At 53.1% G+C, this 14297-nt stretch overlaps 2 non-coding genes across 2 annotated transcripts; one reads left to right on the top strand and one right to left on the bottom strand.

Moving 5' to 3' along the window:
• Positions 1-3416: 3416 nt before the first annotated feature.
• Positions 3417-3490, bottom strand: TRNAI-AAU. Its single transcript has one exon. It is a non-coding gene; the product is annotated as a tRNA-Ile (tRNA).
• Positions 3491-3602: 112 nt separating this feature from the next.
• On the top strand, positions 3603-3675 carry TRNAA-UGC. The gene has a single exon. It is a non-coding gene; the product is annotated as a tRNA-Ala (tRNA).
• Positions 3676-14297: the final 10622 nt, after the last annotated feature.

The following is a 14297-nucleotide window of genomic DNA, read 5'->3' on the forward strand; positions in this document are numbered from 1 at the left end:
CTGCCCTAATAAGAAAGAGATTGGGGATCCCACAGCAGCTGAAATTACCATTTGGACAAGCACCCCCATCATGCAATGTGGGGTGGGTGTGACCATGCACATCAGCAACAAAAGGCCTTTACAACACATCACCAACAGATGGCAGGGTAGAGTTCATTCTGACCCTGCTTACATCCTCCCCACAGCCAAGAATTGGTGGTCCTGATAAATCACACTCCCTATTATACCAACTCATTGGGTATTGAATGCGTGTTTTTTTCTCCTGCAACTCAAACCATTCACCCCCCCACCCCACCACTTTCTGCTCTAACCTGATTTCTCTCTTATGCCTCAATTTTTTTTTTCTTGGCCTTGTTCCAGAGCCCTCACAGCCCAATTCTTTGCCCTAACCTTGTGCTTTCTACTGCACCTTGAACCTCTCATTCTAACCCCACCCCACAGCCTGCACCCCCAAAACCAGTGCCCTTATCCTTCTGCACTCCAACTCTCTGTCCCATGTAGCCTGATTTAGGGTGTACTAATAATATTAATTTGGATAATATAATGAAAATTTAATTTATTAGATGACATTTTATTTAATTTAATTGACGTATAAAATTACAGTTGCATTACTGCTATTCAAAAGATACATATGGAATTATATGCAACAAAGTTTTGGTTAATATGCTCACACCCTTCCTTGATAACCTGGTGGTAAGAGACACAGGACCAGCCTTACAGTTCAGGTTTCTCAATTCTTGAGTGAAAGATGCAGTGCTTAGAAAAAGCTAGTGTTACTTAGGGTTTACTTGACTAAGTTAAACTTAAAATCAAAACCTAATAAACAAAAAATAAAAACTTAGGTAAACCAAGCTTGGCCTAGTTCCCTTGAAACTTAAAGTTTAAGAACAAGTACAGCCAACTGATAGTAGAGAGAGAGAGAGTGGAGGAAGTAAGTCAGAATGATAGAGCGAAGAGCTCTAGCGAGGTGGGTTACTTCTTTTATAGGGCACAAGTGCCAGAAAGCCTTCCTCCTATGCCCAAATTTCATTCCTTACCCACAAAACATTAGGGTACGCTTACTTCATAGGCTAGTATATTTGTGCGTGTTGATGACATGTACATATGCACATAAGTTCCCCTGTGGTGTACCTGGTAAGTCTGTGGGTACAACAGTGAAAAAAACCCCTATGCCATTCTCCATTGTTGATTGGTCTAGGTAAAGGTCTTAGACAAGCATGGGTACTTATCTATTTAAGTAACAAGATAAAGGTCAAGTTTCCTTTCTGAGTAAAAGGTCACACTATAGATATGCTCACTTTGCCTTAGCTTAACATACAGGATATGGCCTGTAGGTCCTCGTAAGCCATGTGCCCCAGCCCCCTAATCATTTTTATTGCCCGCCGCTGGACTGTCGCCAATTTGTCCACATCCCTTCTCATGTGGGTCCCAACCCCAAAAGTACTCACATTTCACCCCAATGGCCCCCAAATGCCAATTTTAATATGTAAATAGGGTGTTGCTATGGTCAAGTCACTCCCGAGCTCTCCAGTGCAGCCTGCTGGCAGAGAACAAGGTGAAAATTAGCTAGGACGTTGCTCAGTCCATTCCCTCTGCTCCCAGCAGGTGGTATCAGAAAGCTCCAAGATCGCTCACTTCCCTTTCTCTCATCAGCTTCAGGCCCCAGGGTTAAAAATGCACAAACCAGTTGAGATTCTCCCCTGGGCTCAGGGTGTGGGGCTGCTCTGAGGGGATGGACTTGCACACTTGGGATATTAGTGCAAAGATACAATTTCAATTTCTCATAGAGAAATCTGGGGGCAATTTATATTTGGTAAAAATCTTATTTAGTGGAAGGAAAGCTGCAGTGACAGCCTGGTTACTGGGATGCAAAACACTTTCCTCCTGGGAGAAACAAGAAGTTAGGATTAGAAATTTACATCGTTTGTTCCAATGTTGGCACAGGTTTAATTTTGCTTCTGTGTAGGTTTGTTTCAGCTGTGACTGTTTTGGTTTATTGGGTAGTTTTGTTTTTTTTAGTTGGAATGGAGCTTTTAAATGACATTTGCTGGATTCGAATGGCTGACATGCAACACCAGTTTTAACATAGTTCTGCATATTTTATACAGATTTGGCCAGTATTCAAGGATTTGATTACTTTATAGGAGGTTTTAGTGGTCAGGCTTATTTATTTTATGTTATTTTATCATCCTGCTGTAGCACACCTTTTCGATAAAATGTTGAAATTATTAATTTATGGCATCTGTTAGTTTTTATTTTTAAAAACAAAGTTTTTCTTAATGTTTGGGTTTTAAATTAAGCATTGTTGTTGGTTTCAATTTTTCATTTAGGTTTTGGTTATTCATGGGATCTTTAAGAACTTTGGATTTAATACTAAAATTTGGACAGATTTAAACTATTTAAAGTAAACCCTGTTTACTATTTTATTTTAATAAAGGTTGTATTGCTCTAAACCCTGGCCGGGGGGAGAGGAGATGAGACTGGCCTTTAACTGGGAAGGAGCAGAGGCATGGGAGGAATGGCCTCATGAAGGGTGGGGCCAGGTGTGCCCCCCAATTTATTTTGTCTAGCCCACTTCAGTCCCCAACCAAACGAGAAGAGTCTGATACCACCTGCTGGTCACTGGGTGTCACTGCTGCTCCACGGAAAACATGCGCTGTGTGTTACCCTGATTGGCCACTGGGTGTCACTGCTGTGCCAAGGAAAACACCTTCTGTGCATTACTCTGACTGCCCACTGGGTGTCACTGCTGCGCCAAGGGAGACACAAGTCAGAGTGCGGTGCCTGTGTCTTCCCAGGGCCGGCTCCCGTGAGGCGTGCATAACTTGGGAGGAAAGGGGTAGAAGAGAAAGCAAGTGAAGCTGACTTGGAGTGGTGGTGCCCCTGGGCGGAGTGGTCCTCCTGCTCCTTCCTGTCGGAGGGGTGGGCTTGGGGGGGTCTGGCTGTGGGCGGTGGGAGGATGGTGTCCAGAGAAGTCCCAAAGGTCACCCTGCGCCGGTGGAGTGTGAAGCCTCTCCCCTAGGTTGGGGTGCCGAGGATTAAGCCTTCCTCTGTGGCTTGGGCTGGGGAGCGTGATCCGGCGTCGGGTACATTTGGGTGGAGCTGGCGGTCGGCAAGAATTCGGGCCATCAGGTCAACCCTCTGTGGACAATGGGGGCGAGCCGGCAGGCCTGCGATTTTGGCTTCGCGGGCGGGCAGCTCAAGCCTGGCCTCCTATGAGCCTGGAAGGCAGCCGGCCGGGCTCACCCGTCTCCAAGTTCCTTTCAGGCAGCAGGTGGAGCGAGGAGCCCAGGGAGGGGAGCCCAAGGAGGTGTCAGGAGCTTGGTCCTGCCCCGGCGCCCGGTCCACCTGGTTTTGGCCTCTGCCACCCCTAGCAGTCAGCCAAAAGAGCAGAAGCCACCCTCTCCCTCCCAGGGTGGCCAGCATGGGGCTTGAACCCATGACCTTGGCCTTATTAGCACCACGCTCTAACCAACTGAGCTAGCCGGCCGACAGCAACCCCTCCCTTGCCTGACCCTTTTGGAAGGAGTCACTGGCTGGCGCGGGGAACGATGTGGCCTCCGTTATCGAATGGATGGATCGAGACACCACTTGTCAAGATAGGGGAATTAGCTCAAGTGGTAGAGTGCTCGCTTTGCATGCGAGAGGCAGCGGGATCGATGCCCGCATTCTCCAGCGGCAAGGCAGCCGCGGGGCCGTCTCTTGCCCTTCTTTTAGAAGCCATGGACAGTCAGCCGGCTCAGCTCCTCCAGTGGCCTCCATCCCTCTCCCCGCTTGGCCTCCCAAAAAGCCAGCCCTTGCAGAGCACAAAGCTCTTCCTCCCCGGCCCTTCTCCCCCTTGCGCTGACTGGGAGGCTGGAGACAGCTGGGGGAAGTTAGCTCAAATGGAAGAGCATGGGAGAAGTAGTCAGACCCAGACACACATTCTCCAGCCTGCTCTGCTCTGCTCTGCTCTGCTGGGCTGGGCTCTAGTGGGGGACCTGCACCTTTCTTTCTGAGCTCTCACTGGAGCACAATCCCTTTCCTCCTCCCTCCCTGCTAGTCTACGCCAAGCTCATTGGCCGGGAGGGAGAGCCAATGAGAATTATTCACATCCCAGGGGTCCATGAAGAGAATGAGGAGATGGGCGGGGTGGCACGCGATACCAGCTCAGCTGAGACCGTGAGACCTCGCAGCCTCCTGATCTCAGGCAGCATGGCAGCCGTGGAGCAGAGCAGAGCACACAGACAGCTTGGACACAGCCAAAGCGGGGAAGGGCTGCGTTGGTCTGGAAGAGGGAGTCGGTGGCTGTCTATCCTGGCGGAGGCAGGGTCGTTTTGCTGTATGCTGGGCCAGGGGCCAGGGAGCCTGCTAGAGTTGCTGAGCTGGACCTGCTTCTGGCTTTACTTGGGTTAGAGGAAAGTGGTGAAGATAAGAACGGCCCTCCTGGGTGAGACCGATGGTCCAGCTAGGCCACTATCCCGTCTTCTGACAGTAACCGATGCCAGGCGCTTCAGAGGCAATGGCCAGAGCAGGCAATCGTCAAGTGATCTATCCCTGCGTTGTCTTCTGAAGTTTGGTGCTTGTTTCAGGGGCTAACTCTCAGCCCAGACACACTCCAGGGAGGGAGCGTTGGTGTTTGTGCCGAGGAGCGTGGCTGGGACTCGGACCCCCTTCCCCAGCTCTGGGTAGTGCCCCGCCCCCATTTCAGGCTGTGTTCTGCTTAAGGCCACAGAGCCCTTGCCTTTTTTTGCCCGGTGCCTGAGAGTCAGGCCAGCTGCGGGGAATTAGATCAAGCGGCAGAGCGCTCGCTTTGCATGCGAGAGGTAGTGGGGGGCGATGCCCGCATTCTCCGAGCCTGTCGACTAAGGGCTCCTGATTAGCGTGGTGGACGGGAGAGCCGGCCATCTGTCTTTTGGCCTTGCTGCCCGTAGCGGTCAGGCCAAAAAATCAAAAGCCATCCTCCCCAGGCCCACAGCCACCCAGGGGCTCCTCTGCACCATCTTGCCTGAGCGGGTGGAGGTGGAGCCTGGAACTGAGCTGATGCGCTGAGGGTTATTTGCACTGTGCGCTTCACATGGAGGTGAAAACATGGGGCACAGATCTTTGAGCATAACCCTTGTCCTGAGGAATGGGGGAGGGGGGCTGCATAAAGAGAGACCAACTCTCCCTGGCAGGGCTGCAGCGGCTCTTCACAGGGTCAGTCCCACTGCCAATTGGTACCAGAGTTTTGAAAGCCTCCTTTTCTGGGCTGGCTCCCCTCGATTTAGGGGGAACTGGCGACCCCAAACTTCCGAGAAACCAGCATAGCGAGGCCAACCTGAGCACAGACACCTGCTCAGCACCCGGGGTGCAGCCCTGAACTCCAGCAATCAGTTACGCTCAGCTGCCCACCCAACAAGCGTTACACGCAGGAGCTTTCGTGCCCCGCGTGTTCAGGTCCCTCCCAGCACCAGCTTCAAACTCCGCTGCTCAGTTCTAAGCTTTGGCCACACGGGGGCAGCCTGGAGCTCAGACAACGCCTCCCGTTGCTGGTTGCGTTTCCCGCTCCTCGTGGCAGGTTCACACCCCGCAGGCAGATCTCTGAATCGGAGCCGAACCGTTCCCCAAATCCAGCGCTTTAGCAGCAGCTTTGCTAGGAAAGTGCTGACGTCCCCAAGTAACGTAAGAGCCAGAGCGCTGTGTCCAGGATCTTCTCTTGGGTCCCTCACCGCGGTGTCTGTCAGGCGCAAGGAGAAACCAGGGAAATGTTTTCATGGCATTTAAGGGCAGAAGGGGCCATTAGCTCAGCTAGTCTGACCCCCGAATAACACAGAATTACACCATGACACACATTGATCCCACAGACCTTAGATAGATCAAAGGGTTTCAGCCCTCAGGACGGAGGCTAAACTGGGTGCCAGAGGCAGCGAACAAGGGGCCCCCAAGACAATGGCAGGGAATTGACAAGGTGAAATATGCCCCGATGATCCCAGCAGGCGACCCACCCCCATGCTGCAGAGGTGGGAGTCCCTGTTCCTCCTGCCCTTAAGAATCTCTGGTGGTAAGTGGGTCCCCCCAATTCCCCAGATAAGAATCCTCCATGTGATTTGCCTGGCTTCACCTCCAAATAAGAACATTGTGTGGAGGGAGTGGGAGGAAGGTTGTCTGGCATATCTGTAAAGGGGGACTGTGTCTCCCTGTCTGGCCCAGGCTCCTTGGAGGAAGTGATCTCAGTGTGTCTGGCTGTCTCCATTCCTCCCACCCATAAGAACCCCTGGTGTGTGGGTGCACCCTAGACCATTAAGGATCTCTGGTGGGTGGGTGTCTCTCTCCCCCTAGTCAGGATCTCTGGGGCGTGCCTGTATAAAAAGAGACTTTGACTCACCCAGGCTGGGCTGCCATCATGGAACAGACCAGATCCTTCTGTGGAGGGTTTACGTTCCTCCAAGGCCGTGATCTCAGTGTGTGTGGGTGTCCCTGTCCCTTCAACCCTTAACAATCCCTGGTGCATGGGTGCGCTGGGCCCCATTACAATCCCCTCTGTCTTACCCATGAGGGATCCGGTGGATGTGGGTGTTCTCCACGCTACTGGGGGTGTCTGGTACCCCTGTCCCTCCTGGTTAATAGTGGAGTGTGTGGGTGTCCCCCCGCCCGTTAAGGATCCGTGTTGTGCTGATGCCCCCGTTCTTCTCATTAAGAATGGTGCAATGGAGCATATCGGTGTGTCCCCCACCCCATGACCTAGCTCCCCTGTGTGGTTCCCCTGCCCCCATCCAGGCTCTGTGGTGTGTGGGTGTCGCTGTTCCCCTTTTCAAGATCCATGTGGCAGGGGGGCGTCCCTCCCCCCAAGTCAGAATCCCCAGCCTGTGGGTGCTCCCATCCCCCCATCCAGGCTCTGCGGGGTGGCGAAAAAGAGACCGTGTCTCACTGTCTTGCCCAGGCTATGCTGCGGGGGCTATTCACAAGTGAGATCCCACTACTGATCAGCATAGGAGCTTTGACCTGCTCCATTTCTGACCTGGGCTGGTTCACCCCTCCTTAGGCAACCTGGGGACCCCAAGCTTCCCCAGGATCACCATATTGATGCTGAACTTAGCGCAAACACCCGATCGGCACAGCCCCCTGCAGCCCAGAACTCCTGAGCTCAAGCGACCTGCCGGCCTCAGCCTCCCCAGGCGCTGGGACCACAGGCACCAGCCACAGGGCCCGGCTTGTTTTGTTGCCTGGCAGCTGGAGCTTTAAACTCTGCTTGTGAGCTCTGTGCCTTGGCCAGACGGGGACAGCCTGGAAATGCTCCTGCTTCCCCCGCCCCCCTCTCATGTCGAGCTGCAGGTGCCGCTGTCCTCCCAGGTAAGATCCCGGATGTTTCGGTGCCCCCTTCCCCCGCCCAGGTGTCCGGGTACCTCTGCCCCCCATACAGAATCCTGGGTGTGTGGGTGTCCGTCCCTCTGCAGAGGATCCCAGAGTGTGGATACCCTTGTCCCCCCCTACAAGATCCTGGGTGTGTGGGTGCCACTGTCCCCCCAGGAGATCTCTGGTGGGTGGGTCCCCAGGGTGTGAGTGCTCCCATCCCCCGATACAGGCTGGGGGGGCGGGTATAACTGGCTCTCCCTGCCCTATCCAGGCGGTGCTACAGCAGCTGTTCACAGGGGCAGCAACCCCACTGTCACCCTGCAGCTTTAACCTGCTCCAGGGGTGACCTGCTTCACCCTCTTGTGGGAGCCTGGGACCCCGAACTGCCCAGAATCACCTGATTGATGCCGAGCTTAGCACAGACACCGGCTCAGCCTGGCAGGGAGCTGCCCTGAGCCCTGACAATCAGCTTCCCTCCGCCTCCTGCTGCACAGCGAGGATCCCACGCGAGAGGCTTTGGGCCCAGTTTGTTCAGGAGCGTCCCAGGCTCCAGCTGTAAACTCTGCTGGTCAGTTCTAATCTTTGGCCACACGGGGGCAGCACTAACGGTCCCATCTAAACGCTGTTTGCGTTCGACCCTTCGGATCGCAGATTGTAACCCGCGGGCAGATCTCTGAGTGCAGCCAAATCCCTCCCCAAATTGAACATTGAAGCAGCAACTCCCATTGGAAAGATCAGGATTTTTGCCTTTAAAAACAAGGGAAATGTCTACAGCGAGAGACTGAAGAAGCTCAATTGATTTCATTGACTCCATGAATGTTCCTCTGTGTCCCCCTAGGAGTCATGCCCCACATTTTGGGGACCACTGAACCCTACTCGCTAAGCAGGGGCTAGTGATGCCAAAGCCCAGGGAAAGGGAGAACAAGTGCGGGGCTCCCAGCACCGGAGCCATGTGAAGGGGCTGCAGGAGAGGGGCAATGGCTGGTGGCCCAGGGAGTTAAGGGCAAAGGGGGCACAGGAGGGGGCAGGAGCATAGGCGGCAGGTTCGTATAATTTTTGGTGGGGCCCAAAATGGTGGTGTTCCCCCCCCCCCGCTCTCACCCTGTAAGCTGATATAAAATGAAGCTACAATGCGTCAGCACTACAAGATTACAAGGGTCAATTAAAAGTGGAAAGTCAGAAGCAGCACTTGCCTGCTTTAATATACAGTATTCAATTTTGTTGCACCTGTTGTGACAAAGTGGGAATGTTCTTAATGTTTTCTCTGAATACTGTGTGGGTGCCTCAGTTTCCCCTGCAAAGTGCCAACTGACGGTGTTGGGGACAAAGAGATCAGGTGGCCTCCTTGTCCGGAAGAGACACAAAGGCCAGATGAGGGAGTGTCAGTTTGGAGCTGGCTGGGGAAATCGGGAGAGGCCCAGAACTTGGGTCTGGGCTCCCCACCCCCCAAGATGGACCTGACTGAGGGGTCCTGTTTTCTGTACCTACAAGCTCTGTTTTAGACTGTATCCCTGTCATCTAATAAACCTTCTGTTTTACTCTCTGGCTAAGAGTCACATCTGACTGCGGAGTTGGGGTGCAGGGACCTCTGGCTGCCCCAGGACCCCGCCTGGGCACACTCGCTGCGGAAAGTGCATGGTGTGGAAGGGCATGCTGAATGCTCCGAGGTCAGACCCAGGAAGGTGTAAGCTTCTTGCCCTGGAGACAGTATGCTCAGAGAGGAGGCTCCCCCAGAGTCCTGACTGGCTTTGTATGGAGTTGTTCCAAAGCATCCCAGCATCCCCTTCCACACCATGCCCTTCCCGGAAGTCCGCACAGGCACTGACACTCCCTCCTCCGGCCTTTGTCTCTCTTCCAGGCATTAGGAGGCCACCTGATCTCTTTGTTCTCCAACACCTTCAGTTGGCACCTTGCAGGGGGGTGGCCCAGGCCATCAGTTGCCTGGAGACAGGGTGTCGGCCATTCTCTGTGCAGGATGGGTTTGGGGGGGTGCCCACCTCAGAGTGGCTGGGCTTGGAGCTGGGGTACAGGGCTGGGTGGGGAGGATGGGTTTGGGGGGGTGCCCATCTCAGTGGGGCTGGGCTTGGAGCTGGGGTACAGGGCTGGGTGGGGAGGATGGGTTTGGGGGGGTGCCCATCTCAGAGTGGCTGGGCTTGGAGCTGGGGGACAGGGCTGGGTGGGGAGGACGGGTTTGGGGGGGTGCCCATCTCAGTGGGGCTGGGCTTGGAGCTGGGGGACAGGGCTGGGTGGGGAGGATGGGTTTGGGGGGGTGCCCATCTCAGTGGGGCTGGGCTTGGAGCTGGGGGACAGGGCTGGGTGGGGAGGATGGGTTTGGGGGGGTGCCCATCTCAGTGGGGCTTGGCTTGGAGCTGGGGGACAGGGCTGGGTGGGGAGGATGGGTTTGGGGGGTGCCCATCTCAGTGGGGCTTGGCTTGGAGCTGGGGGTCAGGGCTGGGCCTGGGGGGTAATGGGGTCGGGGGGTGCCTGACAACCACCTCCCTGAGACCCCCCCAATCCAACCCCCCTTCCCTGGCCCCTGACTGCCCCTCCCCCCACAGAACCTGTGCCCCCTCCCTGCCCCCTGAGTGTCCCCGGGACTCCCTGCCCCTTAGCCAACCCCCCGGCCCCGGCTGCTTACCCCCCGCTCACTGCGCGCGCCTGGAGAAGCGGCCCTGAGCTGCGCTGCAGCCGCATGGCTCCCGGAGGGGGCTGAGCTCTTCCCCGCTCAGAGCCGCGTGGTCAGGGGAGGAGCCGCTCGGCCCGGAGCTCCCAGCCCCGCCCCCTGACCACGCGGCTCTGAGCGGGGCAGAGCTTAGCCCCGCCCCCCCCAGCCAAGCTGCTGCTGCTGCGCTGTGTAGGACCTGGCGCGAACAAGCGGAGGAGGAGCGGCCCGTCCTCTGCAGCCAGGCGGGGCTGCGCTACCGGTAAGGGGCCATCCCTCTCCCCCAAGAGGAGCCGGTAGCGCGGCCCTGCCCCGGCTGCAGGGGACGGGCCGCTCCTCGGCTCGCAGCGGCAGGATGAGCTGGGGCCCCAGCTCTAGGCACCAGCTTGTTTTGCTGGTGCCTAGAGCCGCCCCTGCCGGGCGGGGAGGGGGGAAGCTCCAGCCGTGGCGGCGGCGGCGGCGGGTGCGCTCCAAGCAGGGGAGAAAACATTGGTGGGGCAGAGCCCCTGCTTGGGATTTATTCCTGGGGCTAAAGCCCCAGAGCCCCATATAAGTCGGCGCCTATGGGCAGGAGTTAGGGGTGAAGGAGGCGCAAGGGCTGGGAGTGCAGGAGCTACCGGTAAAGGGGGAGTGGGGATCGTCCAGGGGCAATGGGGAAGTGCCAAAGTACAAGCTTTGCCCAGGGCACCATTTCCCCTAATGCTGGTCTGAGCGAACCATTGGAAATGACCCTTCAGTGAGACCAGAACCAGAGTGTAGAAAAGCCCCTTTGTTAAGTGGTGGTGGCTGAGGGCTTAGGGAGATGGGTTAGAAAGCAACAGGCATCTTTCTGTGGAGGTTTGATTCTTGCTTGCTAGGCAAGGCTGGTGTGTGGTGTCTCCATGGCTGAACTTTCAGTGTCTGATCTGCCACAGGGAGCCAAGTCTAGACATATTCAGAGGCTCTATGCCAGGGTTTCTCAAACTTCCTTTCACTACAACCCCTTTTTGCAAAAAAAACAAAAAACTCACTACATGGCCCTGGAAAGAGGGACCAAGCCCCTCTACACTGAGCACAGGCAGAGCAGACAAAGCCTGAGCCCTGCCCCAGTTAGGGGAGGGCAAAACCAGAGCCTGAGGGATTCAGCCCTGGGTGGTGGGGCTCAGACTTTTGGTTTCAGCCCCAGGCACCAACAAGTCTAATGCCAGCCCTGGCGACCCCATTAAAACAGGGTCACATCCCACTTTGGGGTCCTGACTCACAGTTTGAGAACCACTGCTCTATGCTGATGGGAGAGAGTTTTCCTGTGGGTGCAGTTAATCCACTTCCCCAAGAGGTGGCAGCTATGTCAGTGGGAGAAGCTATATCGGTGGGTGTGCAAGCTGTGGTGTTTGCCACATTTAAGAAGTTTAATCAAACCCCATTTTTAAAACCACCTGTGGTCTGGGAATGGCAAAGGACCTCGATGAAGCAGGGTCTGTCCTTCAAAGTGCTGGAGATCATGATTCCATAGTCCTGTTATCATGGGGATATTGCTCAGTGTTTAAGTGCTTGACTGCAGTTTAAGTAGTCCTCAGTTCAAACCCGCGTGTTCTCTTATAACCCTCTTTCTTTTTTTTAAAAAAAAAAGGAAAACATTTTCATTTCCATTCTCCATTATGTTCAGGGGCTCCTCTATACAGGAGTGCTTGATATCAATGTAAACACTCAACATTTCGCTGTCCAAATGCATAAAAACCTAGCAAAGCTGTCCATCAGCTGAAATCAGTTCCAATCCTCTAAGTGTCTAGTTTATGTTTTCATCAATAATACAAAGGTATCATACGAGTGTACATTTGCAGATCCCTCTTCTCCAGGGCTATGTTGTGCAGAAGAACAAGAGCCACATCCAGTTGCAGTTCAGGAGTCTGATGACAAATGTTCTGAGGGCTGGAGAAAAATGCCTTCTAGTGAGCTATTGAATGAGCTCAACCTGTTTAGCTTATCAAAAGAAGATTGAAAGGTGACTTCATTGAAGCGTTGAAGGGCCTTAATGGAGACAAAAGACTGGGTATGAAAGGGCTTTTTAATCGAGCAGAGAAAGGCATAACAAGACCCAGTGGCTGGAAGGTGAAAAGAGACAAATTCATATTAGAAATAAGACACAAATATTCAACAGTGAGGATGATTCACCACAGGAACAAGCTACCAAGGAAAGTGGTGGATTTGCCATCTCCTGATGTCATCTAATGGAATGTGTTTGCCCCCAAAGTAGCTATTGTGTCAGACAGGAGGCCTGTGATATGCAGGGGGTCAGATTAGATGCTCTAATTGTCTCTTCTGGCCATAAAGTCGACTAATTTCTGAAAAACTGAGTGTAGCATTGGGAACTGTGTCTGATGTTTTCCTGTCTAGCCGGCTTGCTGTCTAGAACAAACGCTCCTTGAGTGGGGTGATCCACAGGGAGTAGCTCAAACCTCCAAAGTGCCTGGCCAGGGGCAGGACATTATCACAGCAAGGGAGGGGTGTGTCAGTGACATCACAAAGGCCTTTTGCAGGACCTCAGACTATTGGTCGAAGGTGGTGGGGAGGTGGTGACCTCACAGAGAGATGCTGACATCAGCCAGGCAGGACAGGGGCGAGGGGCCAGGGAAACCTCAGAGACCCCTGTGGCTTTGCTTCAGCAAGTCTCCTTCTCCAGGTCTCTCTTTGAGGACTGAGAGAGTATTCGGGTTCACGTATACTCGTATGAGTGCCAGGAGGAACCTCTTCCGAGTTTTCTCCTTCCCTTTTCCTGATTTTACTAGAAAACAGCCGTCCCTGTTTAGAAGGTAAGAGCCTCCTTGAGGTTTGAAACCTGTTCAGTCTGATCCATCTGGTGACAGTTGAATTCTAGGCATGGAAAACACGAGCTTAAGGAGGCTGAATTTTATTCTGCACCTGGGATTTTGTCCCTTAGAATCACTGGGGATATTAGGGTTTCTCCTTTTTGTTTCACCTTTTCCTCCATCCCTCCCTCCCTCCTTTCTCTTTGTCTCTTGCTTCTTTTGTCCTTTCTCCTGTTCCCCTCCCAGCACCAGGAGGGGTGTGTGTATGTGTCTCAGGGGAGTGCTCGGCAGCTCCCACTGTGGGAGGTCCACCCGAAAATGTGGGGCTGAAATAGTGCTCAGGCAGTGATCCCCACCGGTGACCTGGGCCATCCTTTGGGCGAGAACCCTCAGCCTCCCGTCCTCAGTCTCTACCCTGATTGGCTGAGCAGGGGGTTATTAACAGGGAGGAGACTCAGGTCCTTGTTGTTCTCTTTTAAGCCCAAGGAAATAAGTCATAACCAGTCATATGTTTGATGAATTTTGCTGCTCCTCTGCATTAATTGTCTCTGAGCAGTTCATGATTTTCTCTAACATTGCAGTTCTCCTCAAATACTTGCTGAATATTTATTGTGCACTGTTGTTGGTCTAGAGCTCATCTGAGAGCACTTTATTCAGGTCATTCAGTGTCTGAAATTCAAGATCCGATGGTTAGTTTGAAAATCAGGGCTCTTGGGTCCTATTCCCAACTCTGCCACTGGCTGGCTGTGTGACCTAAGACAAGTCAATTCTCCTTTCTCAGCCTTAGCTTCTTCCTCTTTCAAGTAGGGATAATAATGATCCGCTCCTACCTACCTCACGGTTGGTGGGGATCCATTGGAGAGTGTCACTAGGAGTAGTGCATAATATGCGGTGTCCTATCACATTTACTCAGAGCAGATTATGACATAATAGAGTAGCTGAAATAGTCTATTTTCTTTGTACTTTTTATTTTGAAATTGTTAAGAGCAGCAACGACTTAGCTCAGACTGAAGCATCTTATCTAATGTTTGAGATCTAAGTGTCTCCTCTTTGTGTGCGACGAGACAATTTAACACACTCTGACAAACAGGAGATGCTTTTGTTTTGCAACAAAATATTTTTGCATAGAACTTTCATCCCACTTGTTTTGATTTTGAGAAACAAACTGGTTTAGTCTGAAGGGGATTTTCTGACAGAAATGGTTTCAATGAAATTTCCCCACCATCTCGATTCCTGGGCTCTATCCGTTTCTCTGGGGTTTTTTTGTCCATTAGAACAGGAGTCAGGACTGTTGGCTTCTCTTTCTGGCTCTGCCACCAACTTGCTGTGTAGGCCCTTGGGAAGGTCGCTTCCCTTCTTTGTACTTCAGGCTTCTCCCCATCTGTCCAATGAGAACAGGGACAGTTCTCGAACTCTGGGCAGTCATTTTCAGCTGGGCCCCAGCAGGGATAACTAAAAATTTATATAGATATATATATATGTATATATAAAAAATACTTTCATTCCTTAGGAACCGGTTCCCTATAAAAAGTTCT

The sequence above is a fragment of the Mauremys mutica genome, unplaced genomic scaffold (genome assembly GCF_020497125.1).
Source record: "Mauremys mutica isolate MM-2020 ecotype Southern unplaced genomic scaffold, ASM2049712v1 Super-Scaffold_100095, whole genome shotgun sequence".
Classification (NCBI taxonomy): Eukaryota; Metazoa; Chordata; order Testudines; family Geoemydidae; genus Mauremys; species Mauremys mutica.